General features: G+C 37.3%; 1 protein-coding gene across 2 annotated transcripts in view; it reads left to right on the forward strand.

The window, feature by feature from the left end:
• The first annotated feature begins 5,146 nt into the window (after positions 1-5,146).
• Positions 5,147-16,170, forward strand: part of greb1l (GREB1 like retinoic acid receptor coactivator) — a 77,537-nt gene continuing 66,513 nt past the window's right edge. For both annotated transcript variants that reach the window (XM_062994549.1, XM_062994550.1), the window contains exon 1: positions 5,147-5,298. The gene's annotated coding sequence lies outside the window, so the exon portion shown is untranslated. The remainder of the gene's footprint in view (positions 5,299-16,170) is intronic.

Raw genomic sequence — 16,170 nt, forward strand, 5'->3', positions numbered from 1 at the left:
CCATCCACCCAAAATATAACACATCCCTCGTCCTCTCATGCACCAGCGCATCAACGTGAACACCGACTCATCAGTGTATAATAATAATAATAATTTAATTTAATAATAATAAAGATTCATTATTAATAACAACAATAATAATAATAATACTGCTAAAAATACAAACAATAAAATCATAAATAATAACAAAATGATAATACAGTAATAATAATAATATGATAATAACGTAGTAATAACTGAATAATAAGAATTATGTTATTAATAACAACAACAACAATAATAATAGAAAAATGAAACTAAAATATTAACAGCAATACTCACACACACACACACACAATTGTGAGTGTGTATGTGTTGCTTGGGTGTGTATCTGAAGGGGTGTGTTTTGTGTGTTTGTGTTGCATGTGTGTGTGTGTGTATGTGTGTGTGTATGTCTGGAAGATTGTGTTGCTTATGTGTGTGTGTGTGTCTGTATGTGTGTGTGTGTTTCTGGATGATTGTGTTGCTTATGTATGTGTGTGTGTGTATCTGTAGGTGTGTGCGCGTGTTGCATGTGTGTGTGTGTATCTGGAAGATTGTGTTGCTTATGTATGTGTGTGTATTTGTAGGTGTGTGTTTTGTGTGTGTTTGTGTATGTGTGTGTGTATGTGTGTATGTGTGTGTGTATTTGTAGGTGTGTGTTTTGTGTGTGTTTGTGTATGTGTGTGTGTGTGTGTGTGTGTGTTTCTGGAAGATTGTGTTGCTTATGTGTGTGTGTGTATTTGTAGGTGTTTGTGTGTATGTGTGTGTGTATCTGTAGGTGTGTATTATGTGTGTGTAGGTGTGTGTGTGTGTGTGTGTGTGTTTCTGGATAATTGTGTTGCTTATGTGTGTGTGTGTGTATCTGTAGGTGTGTATTGTGTGTGTGTGTGTGTATCTGTAGGTGTGTGTGTATCTGTAGGTGTGTATTGTTTGTGTGTGTGTATCTGTAGGTGTGTGTGTATCTGTAGGTGTGTGTGTATCTGTAGGTGTGTATTGTGTGTGTGTGTGTGTATCTGTAGGTGTGTGTGTATCTGTAGGTGTGTATTGTGTGTGTGTGTGTATCTGTAGGTGTGTGTGTATCTGTAGGTGTGTATTGTGTGTGTGTGTATCTGTAGGTGTGTGTGTATCTGTAGGTGTGTATTGTGTGTGTGTGTGTATCTGTAGGTGTGTGTGTATCTGTAGGTGTGTGTGTATCTGTAGGTGTGTATTGTGTGTGTGTGTATCTGTAGGTGTGTGTGTATCTGTAGGTGTGTATTGTGTGTGTGTGTGTATCTGTAGGTGTGTGTGTATCTGTAGGTGTGTGTGTATCTGTAGGTGTGTATTGTGTGTGTGTGTGTATCTGTAGGTGTGTGTGTATCTGTAGGTGTGTATTGTGTGTGTGTGTGTATCTGTAGGTGTGTGTGTATCTGTAGGTGTGTATTGTGTGTGTGTGTATCTGTAGGTGTGTGTGTATCTGTAGGTGTGTATTGTGTGTGTGTGTGTATCTGTAGGTGTGTGTGTATCTGTAGGTGTGTGTGTATCTGTAGGTGTGTATTGTGTGTGTGTGTGTATCTGTAGGTGTGTGTGTATCTGTAGGTGTGTATTGTGTGTGTGTGTGTATCTGTAGGTGTGTGTGTATCTGTAGGTGTGTATTGTGTGTGTGTGTATCTGTAGGTGTGTGTGTATCTGTAGGTGTGTATTGTGTGTGTGTGTGTGTATCTGTAGGTGTGTGTGTATCTGTAGGTGTGTGTGTATCTGTAGGTGTGTATTGTGTGTGTGTGTGTATCTGTAGGTGTGTGTGTATCTGTAGGTGTGTATTGTGTGTGTGTGTGTGTGTGTGTATCTGTAAGTGTGTATTGTGTGTGTGTGTGTGTATCTGTAGGTGTGTGTGTATCTGTAGGTGTGTATTGTTTGTGTGTGTGTATCTGTAGGTGTGTGTGTATCTGTAGGTGTGTATCTGTAGGTGTGTGTGTATCTGTAGGTGTGTATTGTGTGTGTGTATCTGTAGGTGTGTATTGTTTGTGTGTTTTTGGAAGATTTAGTTGCTTGTGTATGTGCGTGTGTGTGTGTATCTGTAGATGTGTGTTTGTGTTGCATGTGTGTGTGTGTGTCTCTGTAGGTGTGTTGTGCGTGTGTGTTCCGTGTGTGTGTGTGTGTGTGTGTGTTTCTGGATAATTGTGTTGCTTATGTGTGTGTGTCTCTGTGTGTGTGTGTGTGTGTGTGTGTATGTTCCGTGTGTGTGTGTGTTTCTGGATAATTGTGTTGCTTATGTGTGTGTGTCTCTGTAGGTGTTTTGTGCGTGTGTATGTGTGTGTATGTGTGTGTTTCTGGAAGATTGTGTTGCTTATGTATGTGTGTGTGTCTGTGTAGGTGTGTGTGCGTGTTGCATGTGTGTGTGTATCTGGAAGATTGTGTTGCTTATGTGTGTGTGTGTATTTGTAGGTGTGTGTATCTGTAGGTGTGTATCTGTAGGTGTGTATTGTTTGTGTGTTTTTGCAAGATTTAGTTGCTTGTGTATGTGCGTGTGTGTGTGTATCTGTAGATGTGTGTTTGTGTTGCATGTGTGTGTGAGTGTGTCTCTGTAGGTGTGTTGTGCGTGTGTGTGTTCCATGTGTGTGTGTGTGTGTGTGTTTCTGGATAATTGTGTTGCTTATGTATGTATGTGTGTGTGTGTGTGTGTGTGTGTGTGTCTGTGTGTGTGTGTAGGTGTGTGTGTGTGTGTTTCTGGATAATTGTGTTGCTTATGTGTGTGTGTATCTGTAGGTGTGTATTGTGTGTGTGTGTGTGTGTAGCTGTAGGTGTGTATTGTGTGTGTGTGTGTATTGTGTGTGTGTATCTGAAAGATTATGTTGCTTATGTATGTGTGTGTGTATGTGTGTGTGTATTTGTAGGTGTGTGTTTTGTGTGTGTTTGTGTATGTGTGTGTGTGTTTCTGGAAGATTGTGTTGCTTACAGTGTATCACAAAAGTGTGTACACCCCTCACATTTCTGCAAATATTTCATTATATCTTTTCATGGGACGACACTATAGACATGAAACTTGGATATAACTTAGAGTAGTCAGTGTACAGCTTGTATAGCAGTGTAGATTTACTGTCTTCTGAAAATAACTCAACACACAGCCATTAATGTCTAAATAGCTGGCAACATAAGTGAGTACACCCCACAGTGAACATGTCCAAATTGTGCCCAAATGTGTCAATATTTTGTGTGACCACCATTATTATCCAGCACTGCCTTAACCCTCCTGGGCATGGAATTCACCAGAGCTGCACAGGTTGCTACTGGAATCCTCTTCCACTCCTCCATGATGACATCACGGAGCTGGTGGATGTTAGACACCTTGAACTCCTCCACCTTCCACTTGAGGATGCGCCACAGGTGCTCAATTGGGTTTAGTCCATCACCTTTACCTTCAGCTTCCTCAGCAAGGCAGTTGTCATCTTGGAGGTTGTGTTTGGGGTCGTTATCCTGTTGGAAAACTGCCATGAGGCCCAGTTTTCGAAGGGAGGGGATCATGCTCTGTTTCAGAATGTCACAGTACATGTTGGAATTCATGTTTCCCTCAATGAACTGCAGCTCCCCAGTGCCAGCAACACTCATGCAGCCCAAGACCATGATGCTACCACCACCATGCTTGACTGTAGGCAAGATACAGTTGTCTTGGTACTTCTCACCAGGGCGCCGCCACACATGCTGGACACCATCTGAGCCAAACAAGTTTATCTTGGTCTCGTCAGACCACAGGGCATTCCAGTAATTCATGTTCTTGGACTGCTTGTCTTCAGCAAACTGTTTGCGGGCTTTCTTGTGCGTCAGCTTCCTTCTGGGATGACGACCATGCAGACCGAGTTGCTGCAGTGTGCGGCGTATGGTCTGAGCACTGACAGGCTGACCTCCCACGTCTTCAACCTCTGCAGCAATGCTGGCAGCACTCATGTGTCTATTTTTTAAAGCCAACCTCTGGATATGACGCCGAACACGTGGACTCAACTTCTTTGGTCGACCCTGGCGAAGCCTGTTCCGAGTGGAACCTGTCCTGGAAAACCGCTGTATGACCTTGGCCACCATGCTGTAGCTCAGTTTCAGGGTGTTAGCAATCTTCTTATAGCCCAGGCCATCTTTGTGGAGAGCAACAATTCTATTTCTCACATCCTCAGAGAGTTCTTTGCCATGAGGTGCCATGTTGAATATCCAGTGGCCAGTATGAGAGAATTGTACCCAAAACACCAAATTTAACAGCCCTGCTCCCCATTTACACCTGGGACCTTGACACACGACACCAGGGAGGGACAACGACACATTTGGGCACAATTTGGACATGTTCACTGTGGGGTGTACTCACTTATGTTGCAGCTATTTAGACATTAATGGCTGTGTGTTGAGTTATTTTCAGAAGACAGTAAATCTACACTGCTATACAAGTTGTACACTGACCACTCTAAGTTATATCCAAGTTTCATGTCTATAGTGTTGTCCCATGAAAAGATATAATGAAATATTTGCAGAAATGTGAGGGGCGTACTCACTTTTGTGATACACTGTATGTGTGTGTGTATCTGTAGGTGTGTATTGTGAGTGTATCTGTAGGTGTGTATTGTGTGTGTGTTTTTCTGGAAGATTTTGTTGCTTGTGTGTGTGTGTGTGTGTGTGTATCTGTAGCTGTGTGTGTTTGTGTTGCATGTGTGTGGGTGTGTGTGTATTTGTAAGTATGTTTATTGTGTGTGTGTATTTGGAAGATTGTGTTGCTTATTGATGTATGTGTGTGTGTGTGTGTGTGTGTGTGTGTATTTGGAAGATTGTGTTGCTTATTGATGTATGTGTGTGTGTGTGTGTTGCACGTGGCGGTCGAGGGCAGCATGCGTGTGGCAACCGACCCTGATCTATTTGAGAGTATCAAGCTTATCCCCACCACACACACACACACACACACACACACACACACACACACGGGAGCATCTGCTACCCCGGGGGTGTTTTGGGAGGGGAGGGAGGGGGGGTCACTGTGCTCTTAGATGAATGAGTCTTTTGGGAACAAATGGCTGAAAGGAGGGAGGGGCTCTGCACCGTGGGGGAGGGGTGTGTGTGTGTGTGTGTGTGTGTGTGTGTGTTACAGTCAGGACAGATACAGTGTGGCTTCAGGACTAGCAGGACCCAGGACGTGATCCTCTCTGCTCCTGATTGGAATACACTCCGTTATTCGGATATATCTGGGCGCTCTGTGGTACCCGGCTGGAGTGTGGGCATGGACCTCACAACCTTTGTGTCGTGCCCCTGCAGCGTGGCGGCGTGTTAAAGGTAAAATCGTCTGGTGTTGGACATGTTTACTCTCTCTGATGTCGTGTTGAGAGCCGTGAGTCCTGTAGCACCTCTCGTAGCGTGATGAGGGTTAGCTTAGCGGTCAGGGGTTGTAATTGTAACCGGTTCTTCTCTCTGGTACTGGAACCAGAACGATCAGAGCGGTGCTGAAATGTGTGTGTGTGTGTGTGTTTATATACGTGTGATTAGAGACACGGGGGCTTTTATATTGCTGCAGTTTGTGTTTGTACTTTTTACTAGTTGCAGCATTAGAAATTTGACCAAAACCATCAAATTTATTTTTTTCTTTATTTTTAAATGACAGATACGGACGTGTAAAAATCTGAGAAAATTGTGTTTAAAATACCCAGTATTTGATTGTTTTTATTTTTATATTAATATTAGTTTACTATTATTATTGATATTATTGTTTTTCATAGTATATTTTTACTATTAATATAATAATGATATTAATAACAGTTTATTTTTTATTTTTTCTATTATTATTACTAATAGTTCATTATTATTTGTTATTATTTATTATCATCATTATCATTATTTTTATCTATTATTATTTTTTTATTATTAATAATAATAATATTATTAGTATTTATTTTTATTATTATTACTATTTTTATAATTTTTTATTAGAATTTTTTTTATTATTATTACTACTTTTATTATTATTATTACTAATAGTTTATTATTATTATTATATTATTATTATTTTATTATTATTATTATTACTAATAGTTTATTATTATTATTACTGTGTTATTATTATTATTATTATTATTATTATTACTAATAGTTTATTATTATTATTTTATTATTATTATTAAGTGCCGTCAGTAGGTTCTGACTCCTGGTGGATTTTGGATCTGTTTGGTTCTTCAGGCTTCATTCCATTGTATTTAAACAGAAATTAAACATGATTGTTAAACATGATCAATGACAGATGAACTGATTTAAGGTTATTCTGGTATAATTGAGGTGATTTATGGTTTGTAGTGACGGATCCTCAGTAACACACGACTGCTGTTGCACTTTTTTATTACTCATGTTTTATTACTCATGTTTTATTACTCATGTTGCATCTTTATCATAAAAATCTAATTATTATATCATCGATCTGTGTGTGAGGTTTATTTACTGATATTCTCTGTACCAAGACATTATATGAATAAAAAATAAACATTTAATAGTTTAGGAAAGTTAAAAAGAAAACAAATAATAATGTAAATATATTTACTGAATGTATTTATCCAGAAACACAGCGGCACCTTGTAACTCCACGTCCCCTAAACTCAAAATCTTTAAAACTCGACGCCCTTCGTCAAGAAATCTGTTCCCTTAAACTCGACATTTACCTCATTTCAAATGAATAATAAACTGACGCTTTGTTCAGCGCTCGGTTTGAGTAGTAAAACCTCATCAGTGAATCTGATCTGAATCTGCATCAGTGTGGAATAAGGTGCAGATCCAGGGTTACAGCTCCACATGTATCTGTGTTTATCTGGATTCTCCTCCCTGTTTCACTTTTAAACTTGTGTTACAGCTCCAGCTTCTGAGAAATGCTGAGAATCAGAATCAGCTTCTCCCAGAGTCTAAAACTCTTCTGGTTGAAAATAAAGCTTAACGTGGTTTAATGTAGTAAAAGAAGGAGACAGGAGCACTAAACTTCTCTTCATTATTACTGCTCATAAGTTCCTCCACTAATCACATTCCTCACTCGCTGTTGTAGTGCAATTATATTATCATTATTATTTAATTCTTATTATTTAATTCGTATTATTTAATTATATTATTATTATTATTTAATTATTATATTTTTTATTATTAATTAATTCTAATTATTTAAATATATTATTATTATTTAATTATATTATTATTGTTTAATTATTTAATTATATTATTTTTATTATTGTTATTTAATTATTATTTAATTATTTAATATGTTGTATTTTATTATAGTTTAGCACTTCAGCGCTGGGGGTTTGTTTTTGTGGGTTCAGATTTTATTGGCATTTCCTATCCACCTATTCATCCATCCATCCATCCATTATCTGTATATTACATTCACCAGACTATCCATCCATCAAGCTTCCATTAATCTTTCTAACCTCCCATCCAGTTATTTATTAATCCATTCGGCTTTTCTCTCCATTTATCAGTTCATCCATCTTGTCATTCATTCATCCATCTATTTATTTATCTACTGGGGGCCAGTGATAGCTCAGGGGTTAAGGTACTGGACTAGTAAGCAGAAGGTTGCCGGTTCAAGCCCCGCCACCACTAAGTTGCCACTGTTGGGTCCCTGAGCAAGGCCCTTAACCCTCAATTGCTCATCGTGTTCTGCTCATTGTGTAAGTCGCTTTGGATAAAAGCGTCTGCTAAATGCTGAAAATGTAAAATGTAAATCTACTAAATCCCGTTTTGAAACTCCTCTCGTTGTTTTTATTGGTTGTTTTTGTACTTGTGCTGTTTGCTGAGAGCCGTTAACACTGAGCGCGCTCTGTACCCGACAGATGAACTAATGAACGTATAAATAAATTATAAACAGATCTGACAGTAACAGTAGATGAAGGAGTTACTGTTACTGACTGAATGTTTATCACAGCTGCCGTCATTCTGTCCCTGTGTGTGTGTGTGTGTGTGTGTGTGTGTGTGTGTTGTTGTTCTTGTTGCATTAATACTGAGCTAAACATCTACATTACTCACCTACCTGTACCTGCTGTCGCTCTGCTGTTCCAATAAACTCAACAAGTTCATTTATAACAGTGGTTACCATTTTAAAGCCATTAATAATGCAGTGTTTATATACACTATATAACCAAAAGTATGTGGACACCCCTTCTAATCACTGAATTCATGTGTTCCAGCCACTACAGTTGCTAACAGGTGTAATAAATTAATCATATCAAGGAAATTAGATGCTTCCAACTTTGCAGCAACAGTTTAGGGAGGGTCCTTTCCTGCTCCAATATAGTTTAGAGAAGTCTTATGAGAAGCTTGAATACAGTTAATACAGTTTGTTTTTTAAATGAGGCGTCCAAATACTTTTGGCCAGAGACGTAAATCTACATCTAGATATTTTCTCATCGTGCTTGAACATGAGATTCTCGGCTCTTTTGATGAGGCATAACATTACGACCACCTTGCTAATATTGTGTTGGTGCCACTTTTGCTGCCAAAACAGCCCTGACCCGTCGAGGCATGGACTCCACTAGACCCCTGAAGGTGCGCTGTGGTATCTGGCACCAAGATATCAGCAGTAGATCCTTTAACTCCTGTAAGTTGTGAGGTGGGGCCTCCATGGATCGGACTCGTTTGTCCAGCACGTCCCACAGACGCTCGACTGGATTGAGATCTGGTCATCATTGTTGGCGCTTTCGGCGGTGGACAGGGGTCAGCATGGGTACCCTGACTGGTCTGTGCTGCTCTGTGTATTCTGGCACCTTTCTATCAGAACCAGCATGAACTTCTTCAGCAGTTTGAGCTACAGTAGCTCGTCTGTTAGATCGGACCACACGGGTCAGCCTTCGCTCCCCACGTGCATCAATGAGCCTTGGGCGCCCATGACCCTGTCGCCGGTTTACCACCGTTCCTTGCTTGGAGCACTTTTGATAGATACTAACAGGTGCTGTGATGAAGAGATAATCAGTGTTATTCACTTCACCTGTCAGTGGTCATAATATTATGCCTGGCCTGTGTATATAAACATTTATTTTTGCTAGCGTGGATGTGACTGGACTGTCATGGATTGATTAGATTGTAGTGGAGTCACTGGAGTTTAGTGGATGTTAGTGGTCTGTAGTGGAGTTACTGGACTATACTGGACTGTATTGGAGTTACTGGACTGCCGTGGACCTATTTGACCCCTCCGGAGGTTTTTTGGGGTGATGATGTTGAATCAGCTCTTGACCACATGGTGTTCGGACACCGCCGTGTGAAGCCGTAAAGAGGCGTTCTGTATTTTTAGCCGGGACGTGTGATTGAACTGCTGTTTTTCTTCAAACTTTCAACAGGGTGATTGATTTTGGGTGGTGGTGTGGGAGAGGTGTGTGTGTGTGTGTGTGTGTGTGTGTGTGTGTGTGGGAGGTGTGTGTGTTTACCTGTGCCTGATACTTTCACTTTGGGTAGTGCAAGTTAGATAATTTAAATAATTTAAAAAATCGGATTAAAAAGAAACTTCTAAATACTTCAAATAAAACTTAAACTTTGGCGTCTTGTAGAGATTCTTTTTTAATTTTTTTCTTTATTTTTTCCTTAATTTTTTCTAATTTTCTTTTTCACTTTTTTCTTAAGTGTTCTTCATTTATTTTTATTTTTGTTCTTTTTTTTCTTTTTGTTGCATTTGTTATTTTTATCTGAAAAGAAACATCTAAATATTTTTTTTTTTTTAACTTGAACATTGGCATCTTGTAGAGATTTTTTTCTTTACTTTTTCTTTACTTTTTCCCATTTATTCTTCACTTTTTTTTTTCCTTTTTTTTTCTTTTATTTTGTTATTATTTTTTCTATTTTTGGTTATAAATGCCTTTTTTATTTTTATTTTTGTTATTATTTTTTATATTTTTTGTTATAAATTTCTATTTTATTTTTATTTTTGTTATTATTTTTTCTTCATTTGTTATAAATTTCTTTTTTATTTATTTTTACCTTTTGTTATAAATTTTTTTTGTTCATTTAAATTTTTTCTGTATTTTTCTTCATTTTTCTTTATTCTTTTATTTATTATAATTTCTAGATGTATAGGTGCATAATAACATGCTGTTCTGACTGTAATTATTTCCATTATTCTATTATTGCTGCTGAAAAATATCAAATGTACAAAAAAATAAAGGATTTATTTTATTTATTATAATCTGAACACTAAAATAGCTAAACATGTTTTACATATCGTTACAATCATTTTACAATTATTTTAAAATCCTACAAAAATGCATGCCATGCCATTAATGGCCAGCAGGGGGCATTGTGGCACAAATGACCGACAATGCCGGCTCCTTTAATTGGCAGTCTCCGCACCTCATCGTGCATTCATTCGCTTCAGCTGGAGGAGTCGCTTTAAATCCAGGTCTCATTGGCAGATCTTTGCTAGCTTCTCTACTCACCTGCCCGTTCTCTTTCTCTGAGGTGTTACCCCGGGACATGAGCACTGGTCCTGATGTTCCTAGTGTTCCTGCTGTTCCCTGTTCAGTGTGTTTTCAGCTCTTACACACCCAGTAGAAGTTAAACAGAAGCGAATGTGGTGAATCAGGTGTGTTAGGATAACCAGTATGGCATGTACGTGGTCGAGTGTGTGTGTGTGTGGGGGGGGGGGGGGGGGGGTCAGTGTGTGTTTTGATGAGAACAGAGACTGGACGATCAGATAACGACATGGTGCCTGTAGGTGATCATGTCAAAAGGTGTGTTTAAACTCGTAATCAGTCCGACAGGTCCGAGTTCCTCTCGAGGGCGTGGCAGCTTCAGTCCCTCCCGATTACTCGACCCACGAGAAGCAAAAACGCTTTCATTTAATCTGTCAGATTAGAACAGTTTGTTTTTATTTAATTAAAAAACATTTCGGTATTAAAATGTTACGTTATATTTAACATAAAATAATGACAAATAAACTTTGATTTGATTTGAAATAATTAATACATAAAAAAACAAAGAAAAATTCTAAATCATAATAATATTTTTTTTTATAAAACTATCGTTATTATTGTTACTATTTTGTTATTAATAATTATTATTATATTCATATTAATAATATCAATAATATTGCCACTATGTTATTATTATTATTATTATTATTATTATTATTATTTATAATATTATTATTAATAACAATAATACTGCCACGATTTTATTATTATTAATTATAATAATAATTGTTATTAATTTATGTACATTATGATTTTATTATTATCATTGTTACTATTTTTTATCATTATTATTATATTTATATTATTATTAATAATAATATTGCCACTATTTTATTATTAATAATATTATTTATATTTTTATTATTATTATTTATTATTATTTATATTTTATATAAATATTTATTATTAATAATAATAATAATATTGCCACTATTTTATTATTATTGTTGTTTCTGTTTTATTATTATTATTATTATTATTAATATTGCCACTATTTTATTATTATATATTTTTTTCAATTTTATTTTTATTATTATTATTATTATTATTTCTATTTTTTTATTATTCATTTTTTATATTTATATTACCATTATTATTACTATTTTAATATTAATATTGTTATTATTTATATTATTATTATTTTATTGTTACTATGTCATTATCACATTTATATTGATATTATTGTTATTCTTTTATTTCTAATATTATTATTATTGTATTTATATTACTTAAGAAACGCCAGTGTCCATGAGCCATACAAATGCTCATCTTTTGACTGAACAGGCACAAATTCCCATACACAGTCTTGTGAGGAGCCTTTTCAGAAGCTCTGAATTTTAATAAAATTTAAAACCATTGGTCAGGTGTCCAAATACTTTTGACCATGTTGTGTATGTGACATGTAGCAGGACGGTTTGTGAGACTCCACTGTCAGGATCATGGCTGACAGGTGGAGTAAGCTCTGTCTCAGAGTATCATTTTACTTTTAAACCAGACCGTTTAGACAAAGTATGTGGACACCCCTCATTATTGAGGTCAGTGGAATGTGGTATGTTCAAAACTCTGTCAAGAACGTGTTCGTTTGTGTTCATTTAGAAAGTCGACCAAACAGAATGCGGCGTTTGACCAAACTCGCTGCTGCTAACACGTGGTGTTGTGTCCATTCCACACCTTTATTCATCATTATTTGGGTTAAATAAGACCTGGAATCTATCAGGTGTGTTTTTGGGTTTACCAGCTGAACCCCGGGGCTTCTGGGATGTGAGAACCTCGTCCGTCACTCTTATCAGTTACAGCTACACATGTCACAGTGTCCTGCAATCTGCTGAAACATCTAAACACCCGGCTCAGGTCATGATAGCACTGATTCTATCTGCTGCAGTACAGCTGACCACACGCTGACCCGACATTCCTCATCAAACACCAGGAAACCACCAATATTCACCATCAAACTCCAACATTTACCATCAAACTACCAACATTTACCATCAAACTCCAACATTCACCATCAAACTCCAACATTTACCATCGAACTACCAACATTCACCATCAACCTCCAACATTCACCATCAAACTCCAACATTTACCATCAAACTACCAACATTTACCATCAAACTCCAACATTCACCATCAAACTCCAACATTTACCATCAAACTCCAGCATTTACCATCGAACTACCAACACTCATCATCAAACTACCAACATTTACCATTGAACTACCAACACTCATCATCAAACTCCAACATTTACCATCAAACTCCAACATTCACCATCAAACTACCAACATTCACCATCAAACTCCAACATTCACCCTCAAACTACCAACATTTACCATCAAACTACCAACACTCATCAAACTCCAACATTCACCATCAAACTACCAACATTCACCATCAAACTCCAACATTCACCATCAAACTACCAACATTCACCATCAAACTCCAACATTTACCATCAAACTACCAACATTCACCATCAAACTACCAACAATCACCATCAAACTACAACATTCACCATCGAACTCCAACATTCACTATCAAACTACAACACTCATCATCAAACTCCAACATTCACCATCAAACTACCAACATTCACCATCAAACTACCAACATTCACCATCAAACTACCAACAATCACCATCAAACTACAACATTCACCATCAATCTACCAACATTCACCATCGAACCACCAACATTCACTATCAAACTACAACACTCATCATCAAACTCCAACATTCACCATCAAACTACCAACATTCACCATCAAACTCCAACATTCACCATCGAACCACCAACATTCACCATCAAACTACCAACATTCACCATAAAACTACCAACATTCACCATCAAACCACCAACATTCACCATCAAACCACCAACATTCACCATCAAACCACCAACATTCACCATCAAACCACCAACATTCACCATTAAACTACCAACATTCACCATCAAACTCCAACATTTACCATCGAACTCCAACATTCACCATCGAACCACCAACATTCACCATCAAACTACCAACACTCATCATCAAACTCCAACATTTACCATCAAACTCCAACATTCACCATCAAACTACCAACATTCACCATCGAACCACCAACATTCACCATCAGACTACCAACAATCATCAAACTACCAACATTCACCATCAAACCACCAACATTCACCATCAAACCACCAACATTCACCATCAAACTCCAACATTCACCATCGAACTATTCACCATTCACCATCAAATTACCAACAATCATCATCAAACTCCAACATTCACCATCAAACTACCAACAATCATCATCAAACTACCAACATTCACCATCAAACCACCAACATTCACCATCAAACTCCAACATTCACTATCAAACTACCAACATTCACCATCAAACTCCAACATTCACCATCAAACTACCAACATTGCTATAGCTAGCATAGCTATAGTAACTCATATAGAAGCTGTGGTAGCTCTGTAATTAGCTACAGTAACTCATAAAGAAGCTGTGGTAGCTCTGTAATTAGCTATAGTAACTCATATAGAAGCTGTGGTAGCTCTGTAATTAGCTACAGTAACTCATAAAGAAGCTGTGGTAGCTCTGTAATTAGCTATAGTAACTCATATAGAAGCTGTGGTAGCTCTGTAATTAGCTACAGTAACTCATATAGAAGCTGTGGTAGCTCTGTAATTAGCTGTAGTAACTCATATAGAAGCTGTGGTAGCTCTGTAATTAGCTATAGTAACTCATATAGAAGCTGTGGTAGCTCTGTAATTAGCTACAGTAACTCATATAGAAGCTGTGGTAGCTCTGTAATTAGCTGTAGTAACTCATATAGAAGTTGTGGTAGCTCTGTAATTAGCTATAGTAACTCATATAGAAGCTGTGGTAGCTCTGTAATTAACTACAGTAACTCATATAGAAGCTGTGGTAGCTCTGTAATTAGCTGTAGTAACTCATATAGAAGTTGTGGTAGCTCTGTAATTAGCTACAGTAACGCATATAGAAGCTGTGGTAGCTCTGTAATTAGCTGTAGTAACTCATATAGAAGCTGTGGTAGCTCTGTAATTAGCTATAGTAACGCATATAGAAGCTGTGGTAGCTCTGTAATTAGCTACAGTAACTCATATAGAAGCTGTGGTAGCTCTGTAATTAGCTGTAGTAACTCATATAGAAGCTGTGGTAGCTCTGTAATTAGCTATAGTAACTCATATAGAAGCTGTGGTAGCTCTGTAATTAGCTACAGTAACTCATATAGAAGCTGTGGTAGCTCTGTAATTAGCTACAGTAACTCATATAGAAGCTGTGGTAGCTCTGTAATTAGCTATAGTAACGCATATAGAAGCTGTGGTAGCTCTGTAATTAGCTACAGTAACTCATATAGAAGCTGTGGTAGCTCTGTAATTAGCTGTAGTAACTCATATAGAAGCTGTGGTAGCTCTGTAATTAGCTATAGTAACTCATATAGAAGCTGTGGTAGCTCTGTAATTAGCTACAGTAACTCATATAGAAGCTGTGGTAGCTCTGTAATTAGCTGTAGTAACTTATATAGAAGCTGTGGTAGCTCTGTAATTAGCTATAGTAACTCATATAGAAGCTGTGGTAGCTCTGTAATTAGCTACAGTAACTCATATAGAAGCTGTGGTAGCTCTGTAATTAGCTGTAGTAACTCATATAGAAGTTGTGATAGCTCTGTAATTAGCTATAGTAACTCATATAGAAGCTGTGGTAGCTCTGTAATTAGCTACAGTAACTCATATAGAAGCTGTGGTAGCTCTGTAATTAGCTGTAGGAACTCATAAAGAAGTTGTGGTAGCTCTGTAATTAGCTACAGTAACTCATATAGAAGCTGTGGTAGCTCTGTAATTAGCTACAGTAACTCATATAGAAGCTGTGGTAGCTCTGTAATTAGCTACAGTAACTCATATAGAAGCTGTGGTAGCTCTGTAATTAGCTATAGTAACTCATATAGAAGTTGTGGTAGCTCTGTAATTAGCTACAGTAACTCATATAGAAGAGGTGGTAGCTCTGTAATTAGCTACAGCAACTCATATAGAAGCTGTGGTAGCTCTGTAATTAGCTATAGTAACTCATATAGAAGCTGTGGTAGCTCTGTAATTAGCTATAGTAACTCATATAGAAGCTGTGGTAGCTCTGTAATTAGCTACAGTAACTCATAAAGAAGCTCTGGTAGCTCTGTAATTAGCTACAGTAATTCATAAAGAAGCTGTTGTAGCTCTGTAATTAGCTATAGTAACTCATAAAGAAGCTGTGGTAGCTCTGTAATTAGCTACAGTAACTCATATAGAAGCTGTGGTAGCTCTGTAATTAGCTATAGTAACTCATAAAGAAGCTGTTGTAGCTCTGTAATTAGCTACAGTAACTCATATAGAAGCTGTGGTAGCTCTGTAATTAGCTACAGTAACTCATAAAGAAGCTGTTGTAGCTCTGTAATTAGCTATAGTAACTCATAAAGAAGCTGTGGTAGCTCTGTAATTAGCTATAGTAACTCATAAAGAAGCTGTTGTAGCTCTGTAATTAGCTACAGTAACTCATAAAGAAGCTGTTGTAGCTCTGTAATTAGCTACAGTAACTCATATAGAAGCTGTGGTAGCTCTGTAATTAGCTATAGTAACTCATAAAGAAGCTGTGGTAGCTCTGTAATTATCTAAAGTAACTCATAAAGAAGCTGTTGTAGCTCTGTAATTAGCTACAGTAACTCATAT

The sequence above is a fragment of the Trichomycterus rosablanca genome, chromosome 4 (genome assembly GCF_030014385.1).
Source record: "Trichomycterus rosablanca isolate fTriRos1 chromosome 4, fTriRos1.hap1, whole genome shotgun sequence".
NCBI lineage: Eukaryota > Metazoa > Chordata > Actinopteri > Siluriformes > Trichomycteridae > Trichomycterus > Trichomycterus rosablanca.